Source organism: Cyanistes caeruleus, chromosome 6, assembly GCF_971803275.1.
Source record: "Cyanistes caeruleus chromosome 6, bCyaCae1.hap1.1, whole genome shotgun sequence".
Lineage (NCBI taxonomy): Eukaryota > Metazoa > Chordata > Aves > Passeriformes > Paridae > Cyanistes > Cyanistes caeruleus.
Genome location: NC_141706.1, coordinates 24560490 through 24584953, shown reverse-complemented (window position 1 = coordinate 24584953; position 24464 = coordinate 24560490). Strand labels below are relative to the sequence as shown.

At 44.8% G+C, this 24464-nt stretch overlaps 2 long non-coding RNA genes across 3 annotated transcripts; one reads left to right on the top strand and one right to left on the bottom strand.

Annotated features, from left to right (window-relative positions):
• LOC147652526 (uncharacterized) lies at nt 1-13760 on the bottom strand. 2 transcript variants are annotated; one of them, XR_015288730.1, is made up of 6 exons: nt 13669-13760; nt 12778-12921; nt 8341-8483; nt 8137-8235; nt 2623-2710; nt 1-2423 (listed from the first exon to the last, which is right to left on the bottom strand). It is a non-coding gene; the product is annotated as an uncharacterized LOC147652526 (long non-coding RNA). The 2 variants fall into 2 exon arrangements; XR_015288729.1 differs by lacking the exons at nt 1-2423; nt 2623-2710 and adding an exon at nt 4193-6892.
• Nucleotides 13761-13800: 40 nt separating this feature from the next.
• LOC147652525 (uncharacterized) lies at nt 13801-24464 on the top strand. Its single transcript, XR_015288731.1, has 4 exons — nt 13801-14037; nt 18750-18856; nt 23116-23188; nt 23695-24464. It is a non-coding gene; the product is annotated as an uncharacterized LOC147652525 (long non-coding RNA).

Here is a 24464-nt window from a genome sequence, read left to right as displayed (position 1 = left end):
AACAGGATTATTCAACATCCTTCCTGACTTCTGCTAGCTTGAGGTTGACTGCTTGCTAGGTGCCAGGAGACATTACTCATCACAAGAGAATTTGTTAATGAATAAGGTTGTTAATTTGCCATATTTTTTGCAGATGTGCTTTCACATTGGTTTCTTTCCGCCGAGGGTTTGAGTTGCCGAGCTGCATTTTTCCTTTGGTTCATGTTAAGTTTCATTTGTCACTGCATGCACAGAGGGTACTTGTCTGAGTGTGGAGGTGCGTGTATGCCATCAGAGTCTGTCCCTCTGGACATTCTGGTAATGTTGCTTCTCAGTTATTTCCATTTTGCCTGCATGCCTTGCTCCAGGCCACATACCCAGTACTGACAAACACATACACAGCCCATTTATTCTCAGCCCCCCAGGAGGTGCTGCCATATTAAAGCTGGTGGTAGAGCCCAGAGTCAAAAAGGCCTTGGAATAGTGGGCTCCCAGCGTGTTACTGAGGAGCTCTGTCTGTACAAGCGTGTCAGGAGGGTGTTGAGTGGTGGCTGGTTGGACCAGCTCCTGCCAGTAAGATGCAGGAAGACAGAGCAGAGTTACATTGGTGGTGGTTCAAGGGTTTGTTCCCTTGAACAAAGGGACAGGAGGGAATAGGAGAATCCTAGTCTAGACCTGTGTGTGAGAAGATGAACTGATTTTCTGAAGGAAACAAAGCAATGCCATTTTATCCACACTGAGAACCTATATTACTGCATTGCTACCTCTACCAGCACTGAAACACATCTGAGCAATCTGAATAGAAAACAGGGGAGTGAGCTAATCAGGGCATCATTTCATCCAATAGGATATCATGCATCTTATATAAATTACCATAGCAAGGGCATTTAAACTATGTCTGCTAATCCCAGGCCTCTCCATGCATGTTGTGCCACTCTGGCAAAGCAGCCACAGAACTGACACAGAAGAGGTCCCCATGCCAATCACTTCTGTTTAATCCTCGACTACATATTTGCTCCTCTGGCTCCCCCTGGAAGTGAAGTTTAAAGTTATATTCTCCAGAGCAGCTGGGGCCTGTGGGACAGAATGTTTATGTTCTCTGAGTTCTGAGGAGCTGAGAGTGTAAGGAGCCAGGATCTCATGAGTACTTCTGCTGAGGAAGAGGAGACCCAAACCTATAATCTGTCTTGAGGCAGAAGGGAGCCATGCAAAATGCCTGTTGCTCCAGGAGTCACCAGAACCAGCCTTCCTACATAGCTTTTTATCTGTCTCATCACAGCACCATCAGGATAAATACACACCTCAGGAGAAAACCATTTGTTGCTTTATTGAACTGCCTCTAGGGATTGATGCTGCTTTTGCCTTCTCACACATCTCTGCATTATTAATCAAGATCACCCACATCAGAGCAGTCAGGAGCCTTTAGGAGGAGGAAATGCAGGAGAGGAACCTTTGGAAATTAATTCAGATGCATTGGACCTGAGCTATCTGCAGCATTGTCAACTCTGGCTATTTTGCAGTCATGAATTATGGCTTTCAGATGGTGTATTTCCAGTTTCATAATAGTGATTTAGATACCTGAGCTTTCACCCACTAGCAATAAGGCAGATTTATAATGCTTAGGATCAGAGAAAAAAGCCTAAAAGCGAGTGTACCTTGCAGCCTACAGTAAGCAGCAGAGTGCTGTGTTTTTAGGAAAAACAAACCCAGAGTATTTCAAGATGTTTGACATTGAACTAGCACATATTATGCTTATGGCCACACTCTCCATCCCCCAGCTTCACTCTCCCTGGAGGAATCTGAACCTTAAAGCCACTTCTTCCAGACAGATTCTCACCAGGCAGGTAAGAACACCTCCTCCCAACCTATTTGTCCCACTACCACTGCCAAAGGGCACCAGCCCTGCTTCACCACTGAGTGACAGCTGAGCTCAGCCTTTTATTGCTCTATCAGTATCCAACAACTTTCAATGGCTGAGCAGAGCAGAGTGAATTGATATGTATTTAACCCCCTCTGGGTCATCATATTAGAAAATAGTTGTTCTCCTTGGCAATTCCTGGGCTCACAGTGACATAGCAGGGCTGAAAGCCCCAAATCCAACAGGGATTTAGAAATTTTACTCTGTCTTTGCAACTTGTGTCCTTGGTGGGTGCTCCATGGGTGTAGGTTGTGGGGTGTCATTTTGCTGAGGGGATCTAATCCCTTGCTGAAGGCTGGCAGAAGAAGTGACCATTTTACCATAGAAAGCTAGGTTGCCTGAATGGACAGCTCTCCCTCTTCCCCACGGATTTTGTTTCTGATCCAATGGAAGGCAGTACATATTACATCAAAATCTGGTGCTTCTTTTGCAGCTGTTTCTTGCTGACTCTGGCAGTCTTCATGCACGGCCATGCATTTCAGATGCGTAATGCAGCATGTCTGTATGCCCTAGAGGGTGCTGGCTCCTGCCAATACCATTCCATATGGGGTTATTCAAGTGTAAGAGACTCCCAGATTTGACCCCTAGCCAATGACCATTTGTGTTTCCAAGTGAACTTTTCAAATATTTCTTTTGATTTGGGGATGACAAACGGTCTGCTCCCATGCTCTGACTCCCCCAACATCTCAGGAAACAGTAGCAGGTAGATGAGGTTCAGAATTTACCTTTGTAAACCATCTGAGTCAGCATCAATGCAAAAACCACATCCCAAATCAGCTAGCAAGGTCCTCCCTCAGGGCTGGACTGCAGTGGCTGCCAAAGGAAAACAGAATGGCTTGAAGGTCTCCAACAGCACTGTCAAACTTCAGAGCAAGGACACAGATCAGTGGACATCCTGACTCTACCCTTTGCCAGCCAACCTCCTCCCTCTCTGCTGTTCAAAACAAATGTAGATTTAGCATCAGCTGGCAGAAGAAAGTGTGCAGACTATATAGGGTCAGTGATTCCTATATTTCCCATGATCTCAAGCTTGCAGTTTTCTTAGGCTTCATCATTTGCTACTGGAACCTCTGCCTTTAGTACCATGCTATAGCTATTGCCACTCCCTCTTAAGCTGGAAGTTTTTGCTAATGGCAATAGCTACAATAACAGACAACTTTCCGAGCATCTTAGGTTGCAGCATTTGCTGCTCAGCTTATGAAGGACGACTGACTGCTGGAAAACTCTGCCTAAACAGAGAGGCACCTCACTGGGGAATCATATGCAGAGTAATGTGCATGTTTCTTTCACTGCAGTGTTCTGTATTCACACATGAGATCCGTGTGGAAATAAAACAATCTCAGCCTCCAAACCTGCATCATATTCTCATTTTATAACTACTACAGTCAATGACAAAATGTCTTCTCTCCCCTTTAAACCTGATCAGCTTCTGTGAAATAATTAATACTATCTCGAATGGTGTTTATATAGATTAAAAATCCCCTTTCAAATTCATTTCTTACACCTGAGTTTGCAGGGCAGGGGTCCATTTGTGTCAGTCTGAGACTGATTCATTGCTGCAGGACCCCACTGCTGGAATTACAAGCCCTGTACCAAAGGAATCAGACCTCTCCCTTTCCACTGCACACCAGTACAGATTTGTACAGCTCCATGTACCAGGCAGCTGCAAACAAAGCCCAGGGTGTGCTGCAGGTAGAAAGAGCCCAGCTGCCACCCTCAGGACTGCTGGGGCAGGATAGGTGAGCACAGGATCTGCTCAGACCTCAATCCAATCTAGGAGCCAGGAATTCTCATGTCAGGAGCACACGACAAAGGAAATAAACGAGTCTGCACGAATTTAGAGACGGTTAGACGGAAATGAGATGCAAAAGGGGGAAAGCTGCCAAACCGTACCTAGGAGCGGTGGCTTGCAAACTGCTGTGGAAGAAGGGGTCTCCGGGAGGATGCGCTAAGTTTGGCTTTCCCGGGGTGGGGGAGAGAGCGGATGTTTTATCCCACCGAAGCCTGCAAAGACAGGGAGGACTTGCCTGCAAACCGAAAAGGAAGGATGCGGCAGGAGAGGGCGCCACTGCTTTGCTGGCATCTCCCACCTCAGCTGGCAGGCTTTGCTGTTCCCTGCTGACACAGATGCAATCCAAAATCTGACTGAACTGCTTCCACCAAGTGCAGCGAACTCGGGATGAAGCGGACGGCAGAGAGATCAGAGGAGACATGCTGAAACTTCTCTTCAAGGAGGGGCAAGCGGCCTTCTAACATCTTTTGTGGGGTGTTATCCCAAGGACACATTTCTCCTCACGCATAGCCCGATACCGAGCTGGTGTCAACCCAGAGCCAGGGCGTAGAACACGCTGGTGGTGGGTGCAGCACGGAGCAGCTCTTGGGCGAGGGGTCACACAGCACACACCGTGGGGCACTGTCCCCTCTGCATCCCTCTCTCCCCACCTGCCAGTGGCTGCGGGAAGCAAGCCACAGCCTGGGCACGAAGGGAGCCAGGATGGTGGGCAGATCCATACGGGCTGCGAGTCCCTTTGTGCTGCCACTTCCCACTCACATTGTGACAGCTCGGCTCAAAGTTCCGTCAGGCTGATGCTGCTGGCAGGGGAGGAGGAGGGAACCGTGCCGAGGGATCTGCAGTTCATCCTCCCCTGTCCTGCAGGGACGTGCCTGTGCCCAGCAAGGCAGCCTTCCCCCCGAGTACGGGAGGAGCAGTAGGGCTCTCACTGCGGGGGTGGAAAGTCCTCATTTGCAAATAGGGTGTAAGACTGCTTTTCCCTGCTTGGGGTACACCGAGGAGCTCACATGCCTCACCACGCACTAGCTGCACTCGAGAGGTGCTGAACAGCGGTAAACAGAAATATTTGGGAGCAAGAACTGGAGTGATCTGGGCAGGGAGGGCATTGCAAATAATCCCCGAGTCTCCTTGCAAAGCATCAGGGCTGTTTTTGAGAGCCTGCACTTGCACTCTGGCGCAGGCACAGCTGGAGGGTCGTGCTGTAAGGGGTGGGGGTGTGGGGAAGGAAGGAAGGAAGGAACGGGGTCCAGCTTGGAGCTGCAGAGCAGCTGGGGCTGAGGATGGAACCAAGCCCAGCAGACAGCCAGGCTGAAGGAGTAAAAGAGCAAATATTCCCCGAGGGATTTTCCTGCTCACCAAAGCAAGGCAGAAGGCCTGGCAAAGGCCTCTGGATCAGGCAGAGCTCTGGAGAGGACTGAAGGTTCCAGCTACGGCAGGAGGCTTTGAGGGAAAGAACAGAGGGGCTTTTCTTCTAGGGAACTGTGCCACCACCTGCCCACTTCTCCTCACCCACTGAAGGCTACTGGTTGTGCTCACCATCTGCAGGGCACCCAGGGGCCCTCCTCAAAGAATGGCTTTTTTGGCTCACTCTCAGTATCAGCCTGAGCCTTTAAGAGCAATAATATTGTTTCCTCTGAAAGTAGAAAATTATTCCAGGTGAGAAAAAGCCCAGTGTGACTACAACATGACCATTTCAGAAAGGATACCCAGCCCTGGTGGTTTTCCCCTTGCCAAGGAATGCAGCAGCATCTCCCAGCTCCTCTCTGCTGTCTCTCCTCAAAACCTGCAGGTGATGTGTTATTTTTAAGCTGCATTTCTTTCCCCTGCTTGGTACTACCTCACCTCTGTCTCTTCTACCAATCATTCTTTCAGAAGTGAGGGCATCCAGGCAGCACCTGGGTGTGTCCCAACCTGCCCACACTCTGCCAGATCACTGGCACAACAGCGGCGTAGGAGATCCAGCAGCGTAGGGGTTAAGCTAGTCTGCTCCGGCTACCCGAGTCTCTCCCTCCCATCTTTTCCCATGAAATAATCATCGGGTTTTAGCCTTGCAGGCATGCAGAGGAGATCCAGCTGCTCTTGTGGATGCAGGAGTATCCTCTAAGCTGCTGGGGACCGGCTGTCTGAAGGAATAATATCCAGGGACACATTCAGAGTTGAAGGGCAGAATTGAAAGAATAAGCAACTGGAGAGAGAGCAGAGAGGTGCAGCTTATTCCAGTGACCTTTAACACTGAGGCCAAGATCTCAGTGTTTGTATATCCCAGTATTTTAGGGGCAGGACGGATTGTTTTCCCGAGGCCCTGACTTTTTTTTCAAAAACAGACTTATAAAGAAATACTCATTTTTGTGGAGGAGATAAGAGCACAGCTGAATGTCATTCCCTGTCTCAAACTGAATTTCTATGGCTCAGGAGATGGGTAGCACACAAGAACATGGACTGAAAAAGTGCATTTTTCAGCATCAGGTCATAGCAAGCAATGAGATGTAGTGGGATTTCATCTGCCTAGCTGGCCTGGCAACCAGCCAGGCTGGGATAAGGCAAGAGAGGCCATGGTTTCACAGTGCTGTTAGCTCTCTTTTGTCTGAAAGAGTCTAGTAGTTGCAATATCAGAGAGAAGCATCTGTCTGGGTACCTTCATCCCTTTCCCTCTATGCCATCAAGTTACTAAAATCAACTCATTCAAAGGTAGAGAGAAGACACAGAGTCTGCTACCAATCCACTGCATGTTTTCTGACATGTTCAAGCACACAGAGTTTGTAGCCTTCAGCCATTCTGTGCCCATTGGAATAATGAAATCAGTAGTTCAGATGGCATAGAAGAAATTAGCAAAGATAACTAACTTCTGCCTCCTCCGATAAAAATGCTCAGAGAACTCAAACAAAGGCAAGAGACAACAGATTAATAATGTTCAGGGGGAACAGGAGCTTTCCCCATGATGTGTAATGACACTGCAGAACTGCCCACAGCAGGATGTGTTGGATTCTGGACAGGAAAGAATGGAGAGATTCAGGGCAGACAAAGGCACCATAAAATACAGAAACCATACACTGGTGGAGGCTGTGACTCTGGCCTCAATCTGTTCTTGGGCTCTTCTTCATGTGTCTGCAGTTGCCCACTGCCAGGCACAAGTGTCTTGGAGGCTCTCACTGTACCCAAGACTCACAACTTTTACAACTGCTCCTTTGCAGCTGTGTCAGGGCCTGGAGGACACAGAATTATCATGGTTGAAGAAGACATCTAAGACTGTCAAGTCCAGCCATTCACCCAGCACCTGCCATGTTCTCCACGAAACCATATCCCCAGTTGCCACATCCACATGCCCTTTGAACACTTCCAGGGATAATGATTCCAAGTCTTCCCTGGGCAGTCTCTTTCAACACCTGACCACCCTTTCAGTGAAGAAGTTTTTCCTAATACCTAATTTAATCCTCCCCTGCACAACTTGAGACTATTTCCTCTTGTTCTGTCGTTGGTTCCCAGGGAGAAGAGACTGGCCCCCAGCTCCCCACAACCTCCTTTCAGATAGCTGTAGAGTGACAGCTATAGATTTTAATTGATTCAACCAAGCCCCACACACAACCTCTGCCCACAGACCTGGGAGCCCCATTTACATCCTTGGCCCTTCAGTCCTGTCCTGCTATACATTGTAGGGGTAGGCAGGAGAGTGTAAAGCAACCAGTGAGTGTCAAACTGTGCCATAAAGCACAGGACACAAGTGCAAAGCCAGGGTAGTTTATGAGAGCAACAGGCCCATGAGGGGGAGAGCTGAAAGTACAGCAAGATTTGTCTGTCAGTCAGAAATGAGACACTATGGGAGAAGTGGGCACTGAGAGCCCACACTGCTTCTGTATTGGTAAAGGACACTTCACAAGAGCTGGGTTGCTTTAGTTACATCATTCAGCCAGGCAGGAGGACGAAATTGCCTTTCTCCTATAGGGATGGTGCTTACCAGAAGCTAAAAACTGCTGGTTTGTTTTGAGTTGAGGTGTCAGCTGCATCTACAGATGCTGTTTTGTTAGGAGGTCCCTGCATGTTTTTGATTGATCTCAGAGCCTCTAATCTTGCTAAAAGTATCTGCTGCACTCAAGTAAGCTGCTGGAAATGCCAAGGGGTGTTAGAACTGAGTGCTCTAGCTTCACTAGGGCATCTTTGAGTCTGACAGCCTCAGACATCTGTGAAGTGTTCCAGCTGCAGCACCCAAACAAAATGACCAAGTAACAGAGGCACATGGAGCCACAGGCACAGCAGGAGTGGTGGGAGATCCCCCATGGTTCTGGATGGCTTGAGACCTCCTTTCAGAGTCTTATTCTCCCAGCTCTTCGTTGAAAATATTAATTGATTAAGTGTTGACAAAAGAAAATATGGTTGTATCTTTTTTTCCTCATCAATCCCCTTCAAATTAATTCTCTTTAACATTTATCATGTTACAATGGTATTAACTCACCCATTTCCACATCACTTCAGAGGAAAAGCCAGGTCATACCTGGCTTCATTTGTAATGAAAAAAGACCAAGCTGAGGAAAAAATACTTAATTCCTCATTCCTAAAAAAGAAAAAAGGACAAGTTTCCAGGCCTCCTTTTTTCAACTGATTTAAGCCTTTCCCATCACCCAAAGGAGCAAATCCACTTTTTCCATGGTGAGCTGACCTCTCAGGAGTGGGATAGAGTTGTTTGAGGATGAGGCATCTTTTCTTGCTTGTCAGAAGGGCAGCTTCATTCGCCCTTGCTTGTTGTGCTCCACCATGGTCAGAACCCAAGGCCCACATGGCGCTCTGCACTGTGCAAAGCACCTGCATAACAGAGGGAATGGGGGATGCAAGAAGTTCTGTTCAACACACCAGCTTCAGCACTGAAGGGGGAAAAATATTCACACAGCTGTTGCCTTTTGTTACCAGTCCTGTACAGCTACCAGTGTGGCTGTAATACAGCTATTTAATTAGCATTTGCTCCAGAATTTGGGCCTACCATCTCCCCAGAGACTAAAATATGATTATCTAAAGCAGGGAAAGAACTGAGACTTTTTTTACTGGAGGACTGGGAAACTGGATGTTTTCAAAAGTCAATCATATCAGCATGACACACGAAAATTTTGTAAAAACTATTGGCCATGTGACCATTTTGAACCCCATATCCTCCTCTGAGGCTGGTGATTGAACTAGAGAGGAATCAACAAAATCAAGAATCCTTTGACTGACATCACCATTAATTCAACTGCCGTCTGAGATAAGGAAAGGGTATTGTCTTGGCCTTAGTCAGGAGAGAATTATGCATGTTTACAAATGCATCTCTCCATGGCTGTCACCACCTCTCAGCAAAAAGAATAGCAGAAATAGAAAATACTCTTCAAACAATGGCAGTGGAGTGATTTTTAAAAAAATCTTAGCAGTGCTGATTGTGGTGTCCTGGCAGCATCCCTTTGGAATTTGTTTAATAAAGGCTTTTAAAAGGCTGGGCTGGCAGGATACACAGCTCTGGACAGATGAACCCACTCTGAAATGAAGGCTGCCTGGATGCAAAATGCCACTTGCTGCAAGCCTTCCACAGACCAGGCCTGGCTCCCTACCAACAGTCCCTGGAGTCTCAGGAGCTATACAGAATCCTGGGTCATGGCATAGACCTTTGGTTTGCTCTGTTTTCCTAAAGGAAAAAGAAGACACTGCACAGGGGACTGTGAAAGGCTTGAGCGTGTGGGGGAGGTGATCAGTGCTCTCTTTCTCTCTGGGGTGATAAATTCCCAGCCACTTGATGGTTTCAGATTTGCTGACATCAGACTGTTAGATTACTGGTAATTTGAGAGGCTGGGAGAGGCAATTTATAATGTTTGCACCATACCCAGTAAAATCGTTGATACTCCTAAATCATCATCATAGTAAAAGGAAATATTAGTAACAAAACTTTGCTCAGGACTCCAGCACCACAGTGAGGGGGCTTTGCATGACATTCCTTTTAAAAAATTTACTTCTCACTCTCTCCTTTCCCCTTTTTTCACTCTCCAACAGAATGAAAATCTCCCTGAGAAGTTTGCAGCATGGAACATGTGACGAAGATGAGCAGTCTGAGCTCTCTGAAAAGCAGTGGTACAACCACACACACAGAGTTGCAGTAGCTTTCTGCAACCAGTTTATCATTAAGCTATGAGAAGCATCTCACATGTCAGTTTGTGAGAGTTCCCTTAGAAAGTTAAATGGTGCACACTTTATTCGTAATTGGATGCAAATTAAGATACCACTCATGAGAGGGCTGAAATCCTGGAAGGGCAGATTGCATGCAGTAAACCTCAGGATTTGAATAATGTTGGAATATGATGTTCCTTTTTACAGTTTGTTTCTGTCCTTTGCCACCCCAGCAAAGTGAATAAATCAGTCTCTTCCCCCTTCCTGGAAAGTAAAAAGGAAAGATTCAACAACTGCTGATGAAGAGCATTTGAGTCATTCACAATCTGTGGATTGGAGCTGTTCAGTACAAAATCTGAAATGCAGGGATGTCAGCAGCTCCATAGGGCTTGGACCAGAGACAACCAGCCTGAGACCTTGTGTCTTACTAGGCAAGCAGCCTTGCCACATCCTCAGTGCCTGAACAAAAGCCCAAGATCTGCCCTTGAAATCAGCTGTGAAGAGGGAGACAGTATTGGAAAATAATTTCTTTGTGCTTTATGTGGGGTTGGGCTCTGAGGAGAATATACCCAACCTTCCTTGTGCCCTGAGGAACAAAATTTCTTGCTTAGAAGCCATGAGTGAACAAAAGCAGCTGGAAGATATTTTCCTGGGTTTTTCCTTCCCAATCAGTGGACCACAAGAAAAGGTTTTGTGCCTTTCTTTGCCCAGCCTTGTGGATACAGACTGGCAGATTCCTCCCTTGTTCTGCCATACACAGAAATTCCTTTAGAGGGTGAGAAAATGCAGCAACTTACTTTATCCTAAGGGAGTCCTGGAATAAACAAGAGAGGATATTCAGGTTTGTCCCAGCTTTCATGGGGCCAAGGATGTGTAGCTGTGGAGAGACCGCTGAACTTCTCCAGAAGGAACGGTGGGATTCCTTACTTGGCTCCACTCCCACAAAAAAGGTTGAATTCTCCAGGCACTTCCATAATAAAGATGGGTAATGTGGAGGTGGAGGCCTCACTCAGAGCTTCTGGATTGTCTCTATCAGTAACCATTCCCTTTCATGCCTTTCACACACCTCAAAGTGCTCAAATCTACAGCCATCGTGTCTTCCTGCTCTGATCCTGTGGCTGGACTGTCAGCTTGCATGTGTATCCAACCCAGCATGATCAGTCTTGCCATCACTGCCGTTCTGCTTTCATTCTCCAGCACACAATCACTGGATTATTTCAGAGGTGGTGGAAAAAACTCATCCAAAAATCTGCCAGCCGCAGCGCTCCTCACACACAGAGGCCAGGGCAAGAGCACAGTCACCTTAGCAGGACAACCAGGAGGGGGTTTATAAGGACATCCCATCTGTAGGGTAACTTCCTATCTACAGGTGACACCCCATTGTTCTTTGGGATGGAAAAGAGGCTCTGGGTCAGAGGAAAGGAAGCCAGGGAAGGAGGAGGATTGTGTATCCATACAAGTGTGTGGAGGAAGCTCCTCAGAGAGATGGGAGAGTCTCACAGCCTTCAATATCAGGCTTCCCTCAAGCAGAATTCTCTCTTTAACAGTAAAAGAGAATCAACAATAAATGGTACTTTTGCTGGAAGGCAAAACAATCTCTCTAAGCAAACAAAGGCAGGTCACGCTGGCTTGTGCAGCCTGGAAATAAATGTTAAAGCTGGAGAGGTGTAAAACTGATAGCTCTGCAAAATAAGGAAGCTCCTCCTTATTGCCTTGGATAAATATTGTCTTTTGGGGAAGTTTTTTGCTGTATTTCACTGTGACAACTCTCTCTCTTGTGGCTTCTTTTTACTAACAGGCTCAGGGGATTCTAAAGCTGGAAGGGAGCAGGAAAAGTCCTCCCCACAGCACATGCACAAAGAGCTTCCAGTGAGATCAGAACCAGTTTCTGAATGCTAACCATTTGGAATCACTAGGAAGATGCTTTTCTCTCAGCCTGCTGGAAGAACCTGTTCTCCTGGGTGTCTCAGCCCCTTGGAGCATTCTGGCATCTGGAAAAGGTTTGTAGGCAGAGGACAGTATATCCTCCCTGCTGCCTCTTATTTTAGGGAAACTAAACTAAAAATCTAAATGTAACGAAGCAGCTCCAAAAGCAGATAGACCTTCCTTGCTTCATCAGCAGCATATAAACACTGGTGTCACACATCAGCCCAGTTTCTCTGTGACTGAGGTACCTTGTCCCTCACTGCAAGGCAGAAGCTGCCCCCTCACAGATGGGCAAAGCAATTTCTCAGAAGAGGCTTCATAAAGCGCCTCACCTCATTCAAAAAAGGCAGTGTTGTCAAGACAGAACCCTCATGGATTAGGAACCAGAGGAGGCACAACTTCCACCTTCACCTTACAGGTGAAAGCTGAGCTCTTCCCTGTGCCCTGTCTGTTTCCCTGTGCATCACCTCAGCAGGGTCTGAGAGGGCCATTCCCTGCTGCCTCTGGAAGAACAAACTGTATGGCAAAGAGCAAGGCTACTGCCAGCTCACTGTCTTGGTTTCCCACAGCTCAGGCAAGACTCAGAGCAGAACTACACTTGTACATCCAGACACCTTGTGTTAGTGAGCCCATAGAGGGGAAATGTGAACACAGGATCCGCACCACACAGGAGCCAGGTGTCAGACACCTCCTGCATGGAGTCTGGCTTGGTTTCCCTCCAGGTGCAGGGTAAGCAGAGGGAGATGTGCTTGTTATGTTGCTTCTCTGGAACAACTGGCTGTGCAGCACTGAGCATTTCCAAGGGAAAGGATAGAAAAGTGGTGTTTGGGTTCTGTGCTGTACAGGCATGCAGGCACAAGCTGAGAAAAGGGGCGATACCAGTAGCACAAATGGCATGTACTTGAATATGTTGGAGACATTTGTTCTAACTCCCTCCTTGTCTCAGTCAGCTTTATATAACAAGTGTAGCAGCCATAGCTCCTATGTAATAGACCCCAGGGCACCACAAGCTCTCTTCTTTTACCAAATCACATTTGCAACTTACCTTTCTTCTGCCAGTAGAAATAATCATGGACTTCCTTTCAACATAGAGAAGGTCTCAGAAGTAGGATAATTTCTCAAATTTATGTTTTCCCCCTTTTTCTCTCCAGGTTTCCAAACATTCAGGACTGAAACTTGTAGCCTTGACCTAGTACAGCCATCAAATCATGATTGTAATTAGTTTTGCTAACTGAACAAGTGAATAAAATTTTGCTGAGTAAATTGATTAAATTTCAGCGCCTCTACAAATATATGGGGTTAGGATTGTTTGTGGCCTGTCACAAAACAACCAGCTACTCACTGGCCAGATGCAGGTCATGCTACAATCCCATATTATGCTCATACCATGATAAAAAGGGAGGTCACTAGGTAGCATTGGTCAGGTTCAGCTAATTCTTGTAGAGGAAGTTTGGGCATTTAAAATTTCAATATTCTTTGGTTTACCAAGAAGCATTCCTTTTTTTGACACTGCATATGAACCAAAACATGAGTTAATGTTAGGGTCTAGACCTGGCCAGTTGTTAACACTGTTGCTAAGAAAACTCCATGCAGGAAATGATATGCAGAGCAGTTGCAAAAATCACAATGCAAGCCAAAAAGCAGGAGCAGGTGATTTTGTTTAGGCTGGGTTATTTCTGTTGCTTTTAATTCTTCTTTGTTACTTAAGACTGCTAATATTTAATTAAAAAATTCTTAACTGAAAGAACAAAGTATGGAGGGATTACTAAAGACCAGGCTCTGGATGAAGTTCATAAACCTGAATGTGCTGGTGAGTGCATGAAATCACACTGCAGTGACAGAGAGAAACCCCAACTTTGTAATAATATTCTTACTAACACTGAAATCCCAGACATGGAGAGAGGAAGAAATAAAGGTTTCTTGGGCACTGATTTACCTCATCTTGTTGGTAGTGTCACAGGGGAAGAAAATCAACACAGTGGGTGAGATCTGGCTGGAGTTTAATAAAAGCTGCTTGAGTGCCAACAGGTGTTTCCTTTTCTAAATCCCACTGGGGAGCTACCTGGCTCTCTTCCCTGAGGAGACACTGGTTATCTGAGCTGATTGACCTTTGCAGTTCGGATTCTAGGAAGCATTACAGACAAGAAGAAAAAAAAAGAAGAGTAAAAGACATGTACACTGAGGAATGCATTTGGGTGTTATTCTGAGAAAGAGTAAATGCTTACTCAGCTCTGTTGGCATGGGAGTGGATGGGCAGCAGGGTCTCAAGACAAGACCCCATCAGCACAAATTTTAAAGCCACAAGGTATTATCTATATTCTGCTAGGATTTTTTTGTCATAAAACACGTATCAGTATGTATTTGTTGTTTTGACTTGTTTGATTTTCCCTAAAATAATTGTTATTGTCATCGTACTGGTTGAAAAACTTTGCCACAGATAGAATTTTTGAAAAGTGGTGGCAAAACTGAAGTAAATTGCAATATGTTTGTAATGAGCAATTTTGCCATTTTGCAAACAGTGATGGCTATATTATGGGAGGAACTATCATGATACTGAGTATATATGCATTTATTTTTAAATGACTAATTGAATTCATGCCAGGTTTGTGGCCATCATTATGTTTCAGGATTAGTGGCTGCACCAAGGTGAATGAGTGGAGGTTGGGGGTGTGAGGTGGGACTGTGCAGATCCCATGGCTGTGTGCAGCAGTGTCTTGCCAGCTGCTAGAGCCAGCAGCCAGCTCAGCACAGCAAACAGCTCAGCTGCACAGCAGACAGGGATGAGATGGGAGCTGCAGATGGTCTTGTCACCCTGTGATGGGTACAGAAGGCAGGAGACCCTTCTGCCCTAGGCACACTGAGTGATGGGATGTCCCTTTTCTGTGCAGAGCTGCACTGTGACCCACTGGGGCCAAGGAGCCCCAGGTCCAGCACTGCCATGGTCACACAACATAATCCCAGAGGATGCAGGGCACCCGCCAGTGCCTCTGAGATGGGGGAGACTAAGTCTACAAGGCACTTTATAGATGAGTAAGAGCCCTGCCTATGTCTTCCCATGTAGTAAAGGCAGATGAGATTTTGTGTGAACATGTCTCCTCTGCAGGGCCAAGGAGTCAGTAGTTCAATTTTCTCTCTCACCTCTTTTTTATATGTATGTATTTGTTTAATAATATTCGAGAATTAAAAGCAGGAGAAACCACAGTGCATTTGCTGCTGCCAATGAGCCAGTGACTTATCTGTAATTAAAGAGGAGGTAAACTCGTTTATTTGTTGATTCAGGTTGGGCAGGGAGGAGTACATTGACTCTTCCATGCCCGAAGTAGAATTAGGTAAACCTTATTCACTCCCGTGGATAGAAAAATCACTCTTATATCTTCACTTAAACTGTAAAAACACAATCAGTCCCACAAAACAGATAATGTCTAGGAAAGCTCTGAGTAGATAAATTCTACTCTTTGCAGCATTAAGTCACAATGTGTTGTTTCTCCCACCCTCAGCAGGGGGGGAAGTCTGCCCTACAAATCAAAATTCTTACAGGCTTAATCCTTAATACCACAAGTCAGTCTCCATCACGTGAATCTTTGGTCCAAGGAATATGCAGTACTGCAGATAAAGACAGAGAGATCCTATTAAAAGTTAAATCCCCTACTGTTCCCTGCTGTGCTCTGGGTAGAGGACATGCAAAGTAGCAGTACTGCAAGTGGACAAGGCTGAGGCAGAATCTGTGGTCTTGAGGGTTCATTTAAGATAGGGTTAGCAAGCAGCCTTTGGGACTCAGAACTTGTTTGTTCCCCTTTTTCCCCTATAAATTGTCAGTGTAATGCATCAATCCACGATTCTTCCACCTGGAGAACATGACTGTAAGAGGTCCTGGAAAGTATAGTCAGAGGTCTCAGTTCACATCACTACAACCTACCCATTTCACTGGAAATATGTCCACCACTGGAACAGGTTGGAGAAGGCTGGTGTTGGCCATTTTTGTTAGTTTTGGTTTAGAAAAAAACCCAAAAACTTGTGTATAAATGCTACTGCTATATCTCTTCCATTCCTGTTAGTGCTTGTCCTTGTTTTAAATGGAGCACACCTTTCTCCTCAACAATACACACACATTCCTGTAAGGAAGGGCACACTGCAAAGAACATACAGCAGGTGGGTGTGACAGATGGGGGACAGCAAGGTAACAGTGAGATAATTAGGATTAGAACCATAAACAGCAGTGGTGGCAGACACTACGAGAGACACTTGAATTAAAATTGGCTCTTTGCTTATGAAGAGTTCATTGCTTCCTGCCTGTTGTCACCAAAAAAACCCAAGTTGCTTTGACATCACAGTTAGTTGCTATGGAAATGCTGATGCTACCAAAGATAGGACTGCGCTGGAGGGCTATAAAAAGTCCTGGAGACCCAGCTGAGTCTGTACATATTTAGGAAAAGCCAGCACAGCATTTATTTTTGGCAGTGGCACAACAGCCCATTCATGTGACAGAATGTGACACCAGAAGTGGATAAGAGGACATCACAATACAACAGAGTGCCATGATGCTGAGGTGGGGAGGGAGGGCTCAGAGTTAGGACTATGGGGAGAGTACTTAAACAGTACCTCCCTGGCAGTAAAGAATAAAGCTCCCCATAAAAAGAAAGTAAATTTTAGAAAGAGGAAATGCTAGAAATGGAACTTCTCTGTTCTCAGAAAGTTGTCACAGGCTTTAACAACCTTGTGAGAGATGTCTCCTAGTTAATTTTAAATCTCAGTAAACACAGAATCATAGAATCATTTAGGTTGGAAAAGACCCTTGAGATCATCAAGTTCAAAGCTAATGCTGCCAAATCCACCAATAAACCATGTCCCTGAGTGCCACAAGCACATATCTTTTAAATACCACCAGGAATGGTGACTTCACAACTTTCCTTGGCAGCCTGTTCTAGTGCTTGATAACCCTTCCAGTGAAGTATTTTTTTTCCTAATATCCAATCTAAACCACCCCTGGTGCAGCTTGAGGCTGGATTTCCTCTTGTGTTATCACTTGTTACCAGGGAGAAGAATGCCCCCCACCCAGATACACCCTCCTTTCAGGCAGTTGTAGAGGGTGATGAGCTTCAGCCAGCCTCCTTTTCCTCCAGGCTAAAGAACTTCAGCTCCCTCAGCTGCTCCTCATAAGATTTGACTTTGCTAACAAATATTATACCTGTTGTTTACAGCTGGGATGTCAGCAGGTTATCATCATCATCATCATCATCATCATCATCACGAATACTTTTAGACCTGGTTAAAAAAGATACTTCCCTTTTCAACCCTCCTTTTTCTACCCCAACTTTTTTTTAAAAAAAACAATAGCTGAGCTTTTCTGCCTCTCAGCTGTTGAAAAATGAGGAATGATAACCTGAGCAAAATTTATCTGACACTGTTGTCAGCTCTCTGAAGGAGGTGGATACAGAAGCATTGTCCCTATGAGAGAAAGACTTCACCACTAACCAGCTGCTCACCAAGTTTTTTGGGACACTGAGACACATCACAGGCAGAATGGACAGGTCCACCAGAGACATTTCTGTGCCCAGGACTCTGCTCCCTGTCTGCCACACTGCTGAGGTCAGTCTATGGATGACAGGTGGAAGCATGCAGGAAGTCTCTGGTGCACTGCTCTGGCAGGGCAGGTGGGCTGTACAGTGGGTCAGCCCAGGCTTCAGAGATGATCCTTGATGCTTTTGAAATCTCTGTCATGATTGTGGCTTCCAGGTTAAAACATTTTTCTGAGGAGCTTTGACTCCTAGGCAAATGCACCCTTACCCATGTGTGGCTTCATTTGTGTTCCTATTCCAGAAACCCAGTGGAAGATTTGCTTCCACAAAGCCTAATGCCAGCAGCATTTTCATCCTCCATTAAAATACCCCCAGGCTATTGATATCAGCCAGTAGTAATGAGTGCCCCTTCCCTTCCCAGCACAGCTCTTACACTTCATCAACCACTGAGTCTTTACTCATGTTCTGAGTAAAGAACTTTTGTCCCATCCAAAAAGCAGGACAGCACTTTCTTCAGACACCAGTTTGTTCAGCACTGAATGAAAAGGGACATAAGAACAGAAAACACTGCTTGGGCTGGCAAGCACTGTCCCCAGTTTCACAGGCAAATCCGTCACACCCATCCATGCTCCTTTTAGGCTTCATTTAACCTAGCAAAACCAGGGAGAAATGCTACACCCACAAAGGATGTTTCTGTAGTCCATAAAACCACACTCTCTGTGATATGATGGAGTTATGATAGAGATGCTGCAGAAAAGCTCCTTTGGTCTCCTTCCCTCTGCTTTGTTTGATGCCATAGCAATTTCACAAGGGCAGAAGTTACTCTCCACCTCTACAAGCTCAAGAGAGGCCTGTACCACTTTTATATAAATGGAGAGTTGGGGGGAGAAAAAAGGCAAGAAGAAAACAATCTAGACTAAAACCCAGTTTCTTCATTTAAGAAATTGTTGCATCAGTCTAAGATGAAACCTTGTAGAAACAGAAGTCAGGGAACACAAATTGCTCCAGTGCATGTCTTTGCTGGAAATATTTTAGGGCATGTGCTCTCGCTTCTCAGGGAAAGACAAATAATGCTTTCGTTGTAGACTCTGAAAAGAAAAGCAAAGGTTTTTATTCTAAAGCTGCACAGCAGCTGAGACATCCCTGAAACAGCCAAAAGCCTTCTTGCTTAAATTTAGACATACTTCTATATATCCCAAATAAATGTGTTTTGTGCCAACATGTCATTATTTTCTCTCTTCTCAGCTCATGTGTACATAGATGTGGGATTTATAGATGGGAATCATCTCTCCTCCTCCATTGCTGATAACGTGGCTGAACAGCCACAGCCTTTCTGATTTATTCACGTAAGATAGGATCTTCACGCCTTGATCATCTCAGTAATCTTTTCTTATGCATACTCATTACAGCCTGAATTAATCCTTCTTGGAAGGGAGAGTGGAGTGTGGGGGGCTATGCCTTCACAGACCTGTGTATATTTCTTTGCTTCCTGCGTCCTTAGAAATAACTGCCCAAGGATCAAGAATCGCTCTCCTCACCTTGCGCTAAGGACTGGAATGTTTCCATCTGAAGAAAAAAAGCGAGCCACGCCACTTCCTACAGAGGCAGGTAAAGACTCCTGGTTGGGCAAAAGGCAGACGCCACTAGCAATCATTAGCCACAGATTCGCTGTCATAATGATTTGGGTGGCATAGACAGACCTTACTTTATTGTTTCTGTTTCAGAATTGCAGCAAATCATTCAGAATGAAAAATGGGAGGGTCCTGATTTAAGCAGGAACCTGTATCACTGAAGCAGGGAGAGAGAAATAGGTCTGAAATGAAGCTGTGAGGTTCTGTAGTTTTCTTTCTCCTCCACCTTCTTGCCTTTCCCTGTCCTGTTGACCTATGAATTACAGAATCACAGGATATGCAGAGTTGGAAAAGACCCACAAGGATCATCAAGTCCAACTCCTGTCCTTGCACAGAACATCCCCTGGAGTCACACCCTGGGCCCAAGAGCATTCTCCAAACACTTCTTGATCTCTGTCAAGCTGGTGCTGTGACCGCTTCCCTGGGGAGCCTGTTCCAGTGCCCAGCCACCTTCTGGGTGAAGAACCTTTTTCTAATATCCAAACCAAACCTAACCTCCCCTGACACTTCAGGCCATTCTCTTTGGTCCTGTCACTGATCACCATATGAAGTCACACAGTAGAAGTCCATTTATTGCTTGGTCCCATTTGCTGTCAAGCTTTTAGGTGATGCACAAGTCAGGTACCAGCACTGCAATTTCTAAAGCGTGCTTGTCTAAACAGGAGCAGTAAGAACTGTCAACTCAAGAGCAACTCAGCCAAGTGTGTAGCATCTTGTCTACCCCTCATCTGGCTGGCCATAGTCTCCTCACCACCAAGGCCAGGCCCAGAGGCTCCAGGGAAAGCTGCAGGACCCCCTGCCTGCTGTTAGCAGACAATTCATCTTCCTAACACAGTCCTGAGAAACTCTGCCAAACCCCACGCTCATGTTTGCTAAGTCCACACAAAGAAATCCCTAAAATGCCCAGCAGAGACAAGCATGGGCTTTCCTCTGGGGAAACCTCCCTGCAGGAGCACCACACAGTGAACTGCTCCCTCCAGCAGTGGCAGCCCCCTCATGTCCCCACACTGCCGGGCACCAAGGGCAGGAGGAAGGGTGTGTTGGAGATAGAACCAGATGCTGTTTCCAGCAGAGGAAGGGCTTGCAACTCCACCCATGCATCTCTCATGCCAGAATTTTTTCTGTAACAAAGCACTAAACAAGATGGTTCTTGTGTCCAGTGTGGATTCCTGCCCCCCAAATGTCTCTCAACTCCCCCTTGTAGCTCCTCCTGCCCTTAGACAGAGAAGTGACTCAGGTCTGGTGCTGCTAATTGAAAGGAGCTCCAAGCTTTGGACGAAAAGAGGCAGACCTTTTTGTCTCAGAGGCATCCCTGTATGTAATTTAGGGATGTACAATAATTTTCTTCCAGCAATCTTCACAGAAATTCAAACACACATGCACACATACCCCATTTACATGATCAAGTCTTTATCTTTTAATATTTACCAGTGGTACATCATAATTAGGTTCTCTTATTTAATACAGAAGCCCTGTTTTTTTCTGAATAATGCAAATGTTTCTTATGTGTGTAATGGCCATGTTGCTATTGCTACTGCAATTCATTTTATGAAAAATTCTGTGCAAGTTTTACCAGCAGCAGTGAAGTGTGCCTTACACCCTGACTTCCCTGAAAACTGGAAAACACCTTAACTTCATCCTGTTAACTTCCACTCTGTTGTTCATGAGGTATAAAGATATAACCGAAAATCATTCAGCTGCTCACGTGTCAGAAGTTCAAGGACCCTTAATTCAGCATTCTTTTTCTGCAGCTTGGTGTGTCACACCACAACAACATAAAGCTTTAGAAAGGTAAAGTCCTAGACAGGAAATCTGACATCATGCAGCTGCTCAGTGGGCCAGTGTACCAAGCAGAGCACATAAAAATGCAGAGAATTTCACCACAGAGAACCAAATGAGTCCTGCCAGGCTCTTTTAAAGTCATTATCACTGTACTTCATGGTGCACAGACCCCAACACTGTGATGTTGAAATGTCACAAGTGGTGTTCTCTTAACAGACAAGACTGATCTCAGATCAACCTTTAACTAAAAGTAGACATTTCATACAAAACAAACTAACAAAAACTTCTACCAATTTTGTACTTAAAACTTGAAATGTGTTCTGTACCTCCCTAGTCTTCCCTTGTCAGCAACCAGGTCTTACCAGATTTTCAATCCCACGCTGTCCTGTCAGCATGCAAAACTTCCCTCCTGGAATCAGATTCCCCACGCACCCGCTAAGTGTATAACACAATACTTGAGGTTCTTGGGACAAGCACTTGCCATTGTGCTCATGTGTCATTGGTTTTTGTCATTGTGCCAGGTCATATGAAAACAAAGCAATTTTAAGTACAGTGGGTGCAATTGTTACAAAAATAGTTGAATGGGCTATTATGGGAACAGAGCTTTCTTTTAAAATAAATGCGTTCTTGAGATACATTGTAGGATGTTTCCAAATTCGAGGTGATTTTCCCAGTCTGAACACGTGGGAATATGTTGCGTGGGTTTTAAAGAAAATAAACTGATAATGCTTTACAGCCTACCTCCTGATGTCTCATAGACAACAGACTAAAAACTACTGTTCTATATCAAACCATACCACTTTTTAGAATCAATTTGAAATATCCTTTCTTACTTAAAAATCTGTAAAGATAGCAACCTGTAAAAGACAAAATACCATAAGCCTTCAGGTTGCTTGAAAGTCACAGTAAGTATGGCACTTTCTGGAATTTCAGTCAATCTTACTAATCTGCTATTATGTAACTTTTTTTTAGATAAATCCATACTAGCAACAGATTGTTCAGCTTTGGAACTAACAAGGAAATAATTCAGTGAATAATTTCCAACCTCTGAATCTGACCTCAATTTCCTTGTCCTGGGCATGCATTTACATAGTGCAGAGTTCATTTTTTCACCTTTTTTTATGACTCTGAGCAAGATGCAAGGGGCCACATGAGCCAGCTGATATCCATATGTCTGTTGACAGTATCTATAATTTCCAGTATTGGATGTGACTGCCAGGGATAGGCTGGGCACATATGTTGTCTCAGGAAGATAAGTTCTTACACAACTACTCCTGGCTGACCTGCTGGTATCTGTCTCAACATCTCCTACATCTCCTCCATCACACAAGTGTCATGCACCCTAGCACCATCCCATGGTCTCTCACAAAATACAGCCACAGGCTGGTCACCTCCTCACAAAATTCTATCTTTCTCCCTGAAACTGAAAATTGTTCACCAAGCAGTCTCTGTCCTTTCTCCCGAAAATCTCTGCTCTTCTGGGTTGGTCCATGCTTGACTGCTTTTCTTGAATTTGTGCTGTGCCTTCATTGATCTAGGTCCAAAACGGAACTTGTCTGCCTCTCTCTTCTGGATATAGTCATTGCTTTTCTGCTGTTTGGTCCAGTAATTTCTCATCACCAGACCAGAGCAATCAGGGCTATCACAGGATATTTTGGCTGCCAGTTTAGTGTTGTGCTCTATCCTAACAATTAGGCACAGGAATAATCTCTGAACATGAATGGGGAATGCCAGTGCCCCTTGGCCTTCCTTGAGGGTTTGTGCACCTGCCTCTCAGTGAGACCTCATTTTTACAGTAGAAAAATGAAAGGGGCGAAGCTTTGTCTCCTTCCTTAACCTGTAGCAAGCCTGCAGCCTTTTTTTTTCTTTCTAATTCACACTTGACACCCATATGGCCAGAGAAACAGAGATACAGTGGCCTTATCATGGGTGTGAAATGTCTGATGCAGACAATATGATTGTGTATTGACAGGTGGAGCATGTACTGTCAGGCATAGTTAGGTGACTTACATCACCACACTAGATGACTTAACATCTTCATTTTCTTTTTCCCTTTCTCAGGACTTGCTCTGTCAGCTCAGGCACAGTTCTTCCAAACAGCAGTTCATTGCAGCTTTGTTTGTAACCTTTCCATTTTGACATACACCTCACACTGACCGTGTCATTGCCAGCAATGGTATGTTTGTGACTCTTAATTGAAAAATCCTTTTCCAGTTTGATGCACTGGGTTACAACCCCAAAAACATCTCTCATTATGTAGGAATCTCTTTCCTTGCTCTCTATGCACAATTTTCCTGCATTTTGTAAATGTTTTAACAGTGACCTGGGTCGGTTACAAGTTCTACATACTTATTGCATCATTCGCACTGATTGCCACACCACTGATATTGTTTTCTGCTTTTTATATTTCTGACCTCCATCAAGTTTTATTCTGTTAACTTTTTCCTAATACAGATAGCTATGAGCACCAAGTGATCTTTTCAGCACCTTTATCTTTAGGAAAGACAGAGCATCCAGCATTTATCTGGTCAGTAAACTTTTTTATCTTCCTTAATGATAGAAATAACCTCTTAGTCTTAAACAACTCACTGTATTGTTTTCCTTTTGCTGTCACCTTGAACCCTTCCATGGTAAATTACTTTTTTTTCCCTTTGGCAAGAATATTTCAGCACTTCCAGACTTTTAACAAAATGTCCTGCCTTACCCCCACATGCCGTGACACAGTGTGATGGTCTCATGTCACATATCTGGTCTGCACTGTGGACCAGTCTTTCCTGCTCCTCCAGATCATTGTCCCAGAAACTTTTAATTTCCATTTGCTACAACCACACATCATTTGTGTGTCCCATGATTCTCAAGGCTGCTCAGGCTCAAGAGCACCTTTCAATACTACCTCTCTTTCCAGGTCTCTCACATCTTGTACTGCTGTTTTCTTGAGGAGCAAGACAGGTTTCACTATAAATCCTTCATGACAAATGACAACAATGAATGTACTAAGATTTTATTTCAATATCTGCTCTTTCCTCGATATAGGCTGTCCCTGTGCTCTTTTGCTTGACATTTAGCAGCCTGGTGTGCTGAGAGACACACTTGAAGCCTACTGGTATGCCACAGCTGGATGTCTGCAGAACTTGTCATCAAACATACATCTCATTAAATTTCTGATTTCAGTGCAAACACACAGTTTCACTGGATTATCTGAAACCTGATCATTTTCAGAAGCTTTTAGCTTGACTGGAGTGGTAACTTCAGGTGGAAGTAATGAAAAATTTGAAAGTTTTGCTTGGATTCACCCCAGTTTGACCCCAAAAGCTCAATTCTAAGCTGAATCTTAAAGGGTTTAAGATAAAGCACAGTAATCTGAACTCATGTGACATTAGAGATTTCCAATAATGGAATAACATTTGAAGCTTCATCATGTATATGTCACTGTAATTCTGCTCTCCTCGTGTAGCTGCAGATTGCTGTATAACCAAATATAAACATATACATTTTTCAGCAGTACTCGATAATGAAATTCTGAACTGATAGTTCACACCTGAAGAAACTTATTATCAAATGACTGCAATTCTGCCTTTTCAGATTGACTATTGGGACTGGCCCTTGCTATATTTTGCTCAGCCAGTTCATCTTGTTGATACAAATCTGATTTCACTCAGTGACACATCCATTGATTATGTACCCCTTGTACACAAGAGAGAAGAAAAAAAATATTCCCACTTTGAGACTTTTCTCTACCTTTGTTGTATCAAATAGGTCTGTGTGTCAGGGTATTCCATGAATAAAACCTTCACCCAGTGCCA